This window comes from Callospermophilus lateralis, chromosome 7 (genome assembly GCF_048772815.1).
Source record: "Callospermophilus lateralis isolate mCalLat2 chromosome 7, mCalLat2.hap1, whole genome shotgun sequence".
Taxonomy (NCBI): domain Eukaryota; kingdom Metazoa; phylum Chordata; class Mammalia; order Rodentia; family Sciuridae; genus Callospermophilus; species Callospermophilus lateralis.
The window spans coordinates 64,251,318-64,261,166 of NC_135311.1; the positions used below are offsets into that span (position 1 = coordinate 64,251,318).

The following is a 9,849-nucleotide window of genomic DNA, read 5'->3' on the forward strand; positions in this document are numbered from 1 at the left end:
CTGCTGGCCTCTCTTTCCTGGTTCCCAGGCACTGCTCATGTGATTTGCTGTCCTGGGCCCTTCTCCACATTGATAGAAGGGAGCTGAGCCATTGTGGTTGGATGGTAAACACCAGAACATATTTACAGTCCTGCAGAACTTCTAGCACCATGAAGAGTGCAGGCTCTGCAGCCAGGTGCCTGGGTGCTGGCTCAGCTCCTGCTCCAGTTCTTCCCTGGACAAGTCCATTGCACTAGCCCTACCTGCCTTCCTCTGTGAAGACTGACTCCTATGTGGAGATATGTTGGCATGTGGTCTTAATCATCTACTAAGGAAGAGGCTTAGAATTACTTGGTATGTAATAAGCAGTCAAAATTAAAAATTTTAACTTATCTTTTCTTAATATTCCTCATTAGGAGCTCTAGATCTTGGGATAGTAAAATTAATGGAAGCTAGCTGGGTTCAAATTCTGACTGAAGGACTCATTGGGAGCACAATTTGGAGCACATTATTAAACTAAGATCAGCCTGTTAGGCTATAGGATTAATACTACCTACTTCCTAACACACAGTTATTTCAGAAGTAAATAAAATAAATGGAATTAAGCACTTTGTATAATGCCTAGCATGTAATAAATAGGAATTACTAAACTTCAGTGCAGTGGTTTTTAGACTTTATGATTACTGATACCAGATTTAAGATCAAAGATATCATATAGGACCCTATTTTCATATGTCAATTGGAATTTAGCTCTACTAGTATCTAGAGCTGCAGTAGCAAGAAGTAGTTTTTTAAATCAGTTGTGTATGAACTCTTACAACAAAAATATACTAGAAAAAAATTGAGTGAAATATAGTTTTAAAAAAGTATATTCACATATGTATATTCACTAAAGGCAGACCACAGTCAAAAAAGAGTTAGAAAATTCCTTATGAATTTCAAAAGTCTAGTTTGACCCCTGTTGAGCAGTTAGTCAAGAAAGAACTTTCACTATGTTAACACACCCCTCAGTGGCTTTGTTTCATGGAAGAATTTCCAGTCTGTTATTTTAGTGCTGTGCTATTATGCATTAGATGAACTAGTTTTCCTGGTTGGTTTTCTATTTGTAACATTCAATTGATAATCAACCCAGATTTGTTTACAAGATTTGGGACTTTTAAAGTCATTACGATGCTTTTTTGTATATACACAGCAAAGAGGCTATTTTCCAAATGATGTTATTTTGCCAACATCATGAATGAGATGCTGCCAATTTGACTGGTTTGTTAAGAAGGTCCTTTTTTTTTTAGTTTCAGGATTTCTTCTTGTAGGTCACAATTTGCTAAGTGTTTTTTTTTTTAACATGTATGGTGTCTAATTTTATTGAATATTCTTTAACACATCCACAATACCAGTATCTTGATGTGATGCTTCCTCTTTATCAGTGTTGTCCAATAGAACTTTCTGCCATGACAGAAATGTACAGTATCTGCACTGCACTGTCAGGTATAATAGCCACCAGCCCATGAGCCCATGTGGTTACTGAGTTCTTGAAATAAGTGGTGGGACTGAGATAGTGAAATTTGATTTTGTAGAATTTTAATTAATTTAAATAGTCATACAAGGGCTTTGGTTCCTGTATTGAATGACTAATATGTAGGTTAGCAGAAGACCTTTTAATTGGTGTTCATTATAATTTTCTTTTCCTGATCTTTTTCCTTGCCTGCCTTCCTTTCTTTGTTCCTTCCTTCCTTCCATTCCTTTTTCCTCCCTCTCTCCCTCACTTTTCCCTTTTCTCCTTTCTCTCCTTCCCCCATTCCTTCCTTCCTTTTTTCCTTCCTTCCTTCCTTCCTTCCTTCCTTCCTTCCTTCCTTCCTTCCTTCCTTCCTTCTTTCCTTCTTTCCTTCCTTCTCTCTAGCACTGGAGCTCAATCCCAGGGCCTCAGCATGCAAGGAAAGTGCTTTACCACTGAAACACATCCCAGCCTTCAGGAGAGTTTTCAATTAAAGTCTCCTGAAAGAAAACTGGGTGTACAAATATAATAATTACAATTTTAGAAATGGGAGGTCCATCCATGCTTTTAATTCCAGTGGCTTGGGAGTGTGAGGCAGGAGGATCATTAGCTCAAAGCCAGTCTCAATAAATTAGTGAGATACTGTCTCAAAAAATAAGATCTCTGAATGTGACTCAGCGGTTAAGCTCCCCAGGGTTCACTCTGCAGTTCCAAGGGGAAGATAAGAATTTTACAAATGGGAAATAATGTTTTTGAAATAGTACAAGTTACATATTTTAGCTTCAATTTAAAAGTTTAGTCCTATTCTCAGACTTTATTTACAGGACATTCTGCTATTTTTTTTTCTTGAAAACATGGTACTTAAACAAATCTGACTTTTTCAAATGTGAAAATAGAATCCACTGAGAGTTAGCTGCCAATTCCTGATAGTATTTAGTTGTAAGTTCCACAAATACAGAAAGGTTTTTTGTTTGTTTTTAGTACTGGAAATTGAACACAGAGCCTTGCACATGTTAGGCAAGCACTTAACTGAGCTTTATTCCAGCCCAGAAAGTGTTTTTAAAGATTGTCTTGTCTCTGTTATCTAGCATGGTGATGGTGTATAGTAAATTGTCATTCAATGTTTGTTTAATTATTGTAATTAAATATCAACAACCTAAAGCTTTAAACTACACAACAGTCCTTAAATCCTACAATCCAATAGTGACATCAGTTCATGTTAGTAGCAAGATGGAGATGGGAACCAGGGCCACAGTGCAGTGATCCCTGGCTGGTAGCTGAAACCTCAGGATGCAAACTGCATCAGCACAGGGCACTGCCATGTATGGACACATATTTGGAAACAGCCCACTAGAATCAAGGTCTATTTACCCTACAGTCTTAGGTTCAGAGTTAGAAAGGACTTTCCACATGATTTAAACCAACATTCTTTCCCCAGAAGGATTTGTCTTTACAGTGTATTAAACATGGTTGCTATGGTCTGAATATGTTCTTCCCAAATGTATATGTTGTGACAATCACTATTGTGACAGCAGCAAAAGGGAAAATGAGACTTACTATGCTCTCAAAATCAACTTAAATAAATTATGTCTCAATTCTAATGACATATACGTCTTCACTGGTTGATAGTACAGGTAGAAAAAGTATGTAATGTGATTTATAAGTCAAAACGTGTGATTAGGTCATGGAGCTCTATATTTTTTAACAGAATGAATGCCCTTATATAAGAGGCTTCACACATCATTCACATCCCTTTCCCCCCTTCTGCTTTCTGTCAACTGATGACGCAGCAATACACGCCACCTTGGACAATGTGAATATACATAGTGTTACTTAACTGTACACTTCAAAATGGTCTAAATGGCAAATTGTAAGTGTATTTTACAATAAAAACATCAAAAGATGCATTTTCTATTGTTCAGTGTTTCCTGCTATTATTTAGTAATCACATTCATTAAGAGTACTAAGCAGCCAGGCACAGTGGCTCATGCCTGTAATCCCACTGGGAGGCTGAGGCAGGAGAATTGCAAGTTCAAAGCCAGCCTCAGCAAAAGCAAAAGCAAGGTGCTAAGAAATTCAGTGAGACCCTACTCTAAATAAAAAACAAAATAGGGTTGTGGATGTGGCTCTCTGGTACCCCCCCCCCCAAAAAGCACTAATCAAAATTTCACAACCCTCTATCTGAGATTCAATTCTGCTTGCTGCATCTCTGAAAACTAAAAGCATGTCACTTAGCTAAGCCTCAGTTTCCTCATCTGTAACACAGGAATTATAAAATGCTTACTTACCCATTAGAAGTTGCTGTGAAATTTCAACTTGGTAAACTCTAAATACACAAAGCTCAATAAATGTTAACTCTGATTTTATTTTTAAGTTTTCAAACCAATATGATTCTTGTACTTTGTATAAAGAAGGCTAAAAACTGGCTTTAGCATTAAAAAGTCCATTTGTTCATTTTTCCTTAGTCCTTAATGTTATGGAGAACTATAATAAGATTACATGCCCTAAAACACATTTCATATTATAGTCAAGTGGTGAGCCCATGTGTTGACCACTGAATCAATAGTTAATAATCTTAAAGTATCATACTCCAAGAGGCAAAAATTTCAGAGAAGCCACAATAACTTATTGTACTTGAAATAATTTACATATAATAATGTGTGTAAACCTATACATATAATTTTTATCAAGTATAATATGATCATACAAAAACATTGACTCACAATATAGTTCACACATACCAAGAATGCTATTTTATTTTTGTCCCTTTTACATCATATTTTAGGCAAGATGATGAAACCCAGAAAATAACAGGAATGGACTAGTTTATAAAAACTGGGTATTTTATAAGTGAAACACATTCAGTCATCTACATCTCTGAAATTGCAAACAATGTGACTTACTATACTCTCAAAATGAACTTAAATAAATTATTGCTCAATTCTAATGACATATGCATTTTCACTAGTTGATAGTCCAGGTAGAAAAAGTATGTAAAGTGATTTATAAGTCAAAAGATTTCATACAAAAGGATTTTGGGGGGTGGGTACTGAAAATTGAAGTAAGGGACACTCAATCATTGAGCCGCATCCCCACTCTTTTTATGAACTTTATTTAAAGACAGGATTGCTAAGAGTTTTTGCCATTGTTAAGGCTGACTTTCTACTTGAGATCCCACCTGTCTCAGCCTCCCAAGCTACTGGGATTGCAGGCATACATCCAAAGGAATGGTTTTAACCAAACCCTCATAATGTCAGGAGAAAATGCATTGAAATTAAAAATATCTGAAGCATGCATTTTTTAAGACCATTATAAAAAATACAAAAAAGGTTAAAAATGTCATAAAATAAAAATTTATACAGATAAAGTTAAGGGGTTAAAAACTATCAAATGTATTAAAATCATCTAAAGTCAAATAAGACATAATTTATCTATATAATTTAAATTATAATATCATATAAATATATTGCATGTTATATAATACATATATAATATAAATTAAATACAATATATTTATATAACCTTCTAATTTATATTATGTATAATACATTTATTTTATCATATATACATATAATAAAAATATATAAAATATATATATATAAATTTTATGTATATTAATATATACATATATATTCATAATATATTATATATAATTTATTTAATATACATACTTATATATTTATATATAAATTATATATATTGATATATAAATATATAAGTATGTATATTATATAAATTATATATTACATATCAAAATGTTTATGATTCATATGTATTTAATATGAATTATACATAATATATGAAATATGTGTATATTATATACACATATAATAAAATAAAATATAAATTAAATATATAAATATTATTTTATTATCTATAACATATTTATTATATATCATATAATATATTTAGATTTATATTAATTTATATTATATTGCATATCATTGTAATGTAATTATATAATAATATAATTTCTATTTTTAATAAGATAATAATACAATTATTATATTAGTATAATTAATATTAATATGATATATAAAACATGGATTATATTATAATTATATATAAACAACTTATATCATATAGATATATATAAATCTATTATATGTAGTATATAATAAATAATACATAATATATAATATATAAATATATTATAATTTAAATTATATAGTTTAGTTATTTGGCTTTAGATGGTTTTAATGCTTCTGATAGTGATTTATCTCTTAGCTTTATCTGTACAAATTTTTATTTTATGACAGTTCCAAACTTTTAGTATTTTTTTTTTTAAATAACATTTATTGGTGTCACTTATGGTAGAAAAAAGTTCCTACACCAGATGTGCATGACCCAATCGTTAAATAGAATATTTCTGAGGTGAACACACATCCTGACCCACATTTTTATATCCAGTTTTTTAAGATAGCCAATTCCTCCTCTCTCTCTTCCCCAAAACATGTGAGCAACTGCTAATGGAAAGCAGTAAACAGCCACTTGGGCTATAGCATTTTCAACTCCACTCTGAGGTGAAGATTCCAATTACATTTGAGACTTAAGTTCTCTTGGTTTTCTCCTAAGGAAAGTTCTGAGACCAGTATTTACAATATTACAGCACTAGCAGATCAGTGTCTTCAACTCGTCTCTTTCTGCTGTAGCCTCTTCACCAGTTGGGGGAGGGCCTACACTTCCATAGAATTTGCTGATAATTGGCTGAACAATTTCTTCTAGATCCTTTTTAGTTTTGAAGTCTTCAATGTCAGCTTCTTGGTGGCTTTCCAGCCATTCAATCTTTTCCTCTACAGCTTTTTCCATGGTCTCCTTATTTTCAGAGGAAAGTTTGCCTCCCAACTTTTCTTTATCTCCAATCTGATACTTTAGAGAGTAGGCGTAGCTTTCCAAGTCATTCCTAGTATCAAGGCACTCCTTGCATCTTTTGTCTTCCTCAGCAAACTTCTCAACATCATTAACCATCTTTTCAATTTCCTCAGGTGTCAGGCAATTTTGGTCATTGGTAATTGTAATCTTATTTTTGTTCTCTTTACCTTTGTCTTCAGCTGTCACCCCCAAAAATAACATTCACATCTATCTCAAAAGTGACTTCAATCTGGGGGACCCCACAGGAGGAATTCCAGTGAGATCAAATGTACCCAGAAGGTGGTTGTCTTTTTTCAGGGGTCCTTTACCTTCATAGACCTTGATTGCAACAGTAGGTTGATTATCAGAAGCTGTGGAAAAGATCTGAGACTTCTTGGTGGGTACCACAGTGTTCCTTGGTATCAGTTTGCTCATGACACCTCCCACAGTTTCAATACCAAGTGTCAGGGGACATACTTCAAGCAGTACTAGGTCACCTGTATCTTGATCATCAGAGAGTACACCAGCCTGGACAGTGTCACCATATGCAACAGCCTCATCTGGGTTTATGCCACAGGATGGATCTTTGCCATTGATGAACTCTTTAACAAGTTGTTGAATCTTTGCAATTTGAGTAGAGCCACCAACAAGAACAATCTCATCAATATCAGACTTCATCAAGGCAGAATCCTCCAGTACTTTCTGAACAGGCTTCATGGTAGACCAGAACAGGTCCATGTTTTCTCTTCAAATTTTTCCTGAGTCGGGGTTTCAGAAAAGTCTTCTTCATAGAAGGACTTGATTTTAATTCTTGCTTAATGTTGAGCAGACAGGGTCCAGTTGGCCTTTTCTACTTCATGCTGGAGTTTCTGCACAGCTCTGTTTTCTTTCCTAACATCTTTGCCAGTCTTCTTTTTGTACAGCCTGACTAAATGTTCCATAACATGCTGGTCAAAGTCTTCTCCACCTGGATGAGTATCTCTATTGGTGGCCATGACTTCGAAGACATCAAAATGTCAATGGGGAGAAGAGACACATAGAAGGTTCCACCACCCAGATCAAACACCAAAATGATGTTCTCTCCCTCCCTCTTATCCAGACCATAAGCAATAGCAGCTGCTCTAGGCTCATTGATGATCCTCATAACATTCATGCCATCAATAGTTCCAGCATCTTTGGTTGCTTGCCAGTGGCATCATTAAAAAAGGCTGATAGAGTAACAACTGCATAGGTAACCTTCTTTCCCAAATAAGCCTCAGCAGTCTCTTTCATTTTAGTGAGAATCATAGCAGAGATTTCTTCTGGAGCAAATGTCTTAGTTTGCCCACCTCCAATGTCAACCTGAATGTATGGTTTATGTTTATGTTTCTCTTCAAACACTTTGAAAGGCAAGAACTTGGTGTCTTGCTACACAGAAGGGTCATTCCCTGTGCTGCCAATGAGCCGCTGGGTTTCGAAGACCGTGTTCTCAGGTTTGGAGATGAGCTGATTCTTGACTGTATCGAGGATCAGATGTTCTTCTTCAGGGGTGAAGGCCACATAATACGGCCTGATGCACTTTCCCTGATCATTGGAGATGATCTCCACTGGCCATTCTTGAACGCCCTGAAGCAGGAGTAAGTGGTCCCCAGGTCGATGACGACCATGGTACCCATGTCCTTTTCTTGTCATCCTGCTCAGCCATGCTGCGCAGAGCAGCAGCAGAACCGCGGCCACCAGAGAGAGCTTTATCTTGCCCTAGCTGTTGGCCACTTGCTCTCATCAGCAGACAGCCAGAAGTCGCCAGCAATCCAGCAATAGGCTGCAGCTGACAGCAGTGAGGTTACAGGTCTCTTAAACTCAAGATGCCTCAACTCTGTTCGTCTGTGTTGTCTCTGCCAATGTCTCAAACTTTTTAGTATTGAAGTGCATTTTCTTTCTACAATTGTATTAATTACTATATGTAAAAACTGACAAGTAGAATTCTAGTACAGATTCGCAAGCTTTTAGGCCACTATGTAAATATTTAAAAAGTTAAGTGAATTGCCAATGATTCCACACATGCTATAACAACACAAGTGGTCAAAGATGTACTAGAACATTATGTGGGAAAAAATATATTCATACCCAATCAAGATTTTTCAGGCACTTGCATTCAGAAGCATTTTATGAGTCAGCACCAGGTTTGCTCCAAAATAAAGCTCATTTTTCCCTACTGCCCCTATTTGTTGAGAACAATATTATACATTAAAGATGCATTTACATGAATCATTTTATAGAGAATATTATTTTAAGTTTTAAATTATAGTACTTATTTTATGCAAAACTTCAAAAACACAGAATTTAAAGACAATACCAGTGAGGCACTATCATTCTATATGACTAAAACTCTATCATTCTATATGACTAGCAAACACAATACAAGGCCAAGAGGCAAAATATACACTTTGAAAATCCTATACAAAAGTGGTTCTGTTACAACATTCTTTCATAAAATAAACACAATACATAAAAACAAAACAAGAAAAAAAAAACTGAATTTTGACCACCTACACAAACTGTGGCATTTCAAATTCAAGGTCTTGTACCTCTTCCATTTGTTTTAGCCTGAGTCCCTGGCACATTGGATTCATGTCAGGCAGGCCAACCTCCTCACAGTTCTCTTTAGGCTCAGCAGCTGGTTTCAAAGCATAAGCTGATGTGCTGTCTGCCTCTGGAACAGATTTCTCCACATGACTCAGGGGAGTAAGAGCTGTGCTAGGAGGCACTGTTGCTAAAGGTGAAGCTGGTCTCTCCTCAGTCCCCCTGACTTTGCTGGTCAGGATAGGTGGTTTGTAAAATGTTGTCCCGAGATGGGGCTGCACTATTCTGGGTGCTCTTGCAGGAGCAAGACGGTGAGAATGAGAAGACAGTCTCACTGGTGCCTCTCTTGCTGAACTGGCTGGCGTGTTGGGCTGTGTGGCACCATTGGAATGGTCACCACTATCATTGATGCTCACTGTCACTTTTTCCTGGAGTACACTTGGCACAATCACTGCACTCATGCCAGTTAAGTTCTTTAGTTCACATTTTTGTTCCTGAGTTTTTTCTGAAATCTGCTGATCAAAACCATTAATTTGGGAGCCAACAGTAGTAGAGGTATCTTTTATATTAAGTCCTTCAAAGGTAAGATTCTGGCAAAACTTGTCTGAATTGACATTTCCCACATTTCTCCTGTTTTTCTCATTAGGAGAGCTTGCAAGATGGAACCTATCTACAGGCAAACAGCAACATCTGATCTTGGTGCTTGGCATAGGCCTCTGAATATCATTTGTTGTCACATCAGATTTCAGACTAAGTGGTTTCGTGGTTTTACACATATTGTCCATCTTTTGTGATGATGATTCAAGTTCTTTGTGATCTGAAAAAGAAGAGATTTTTTTTTAACTTCATGAAGCTTGGTTAATAAGGAAGTGTGGTTATTATGAATGGGCATTCTCTCAAACAACAGAGACTTACATATTTTTCCAACACTATTTTCTCAGTCATCTATGCAGAGGAATTAAAAA

The 9,849-nt window shown here is 35.7% G+C and overlaps 1 pseudogene; it reads right to left on the reverse strand.

Moving 5' to 3' along the window:
• Positions 1-5,884: 5,884 nt before the first annotated feature.
• LOC143403786 (endoplasmic reticulum chaperone BiP pseudogene) lies at positions 5,885-7,977 on the reverse strand (annotated as a pseudogene).
• Positions 7,978-9,849: the final 1,872 nt, after the last annotated feature.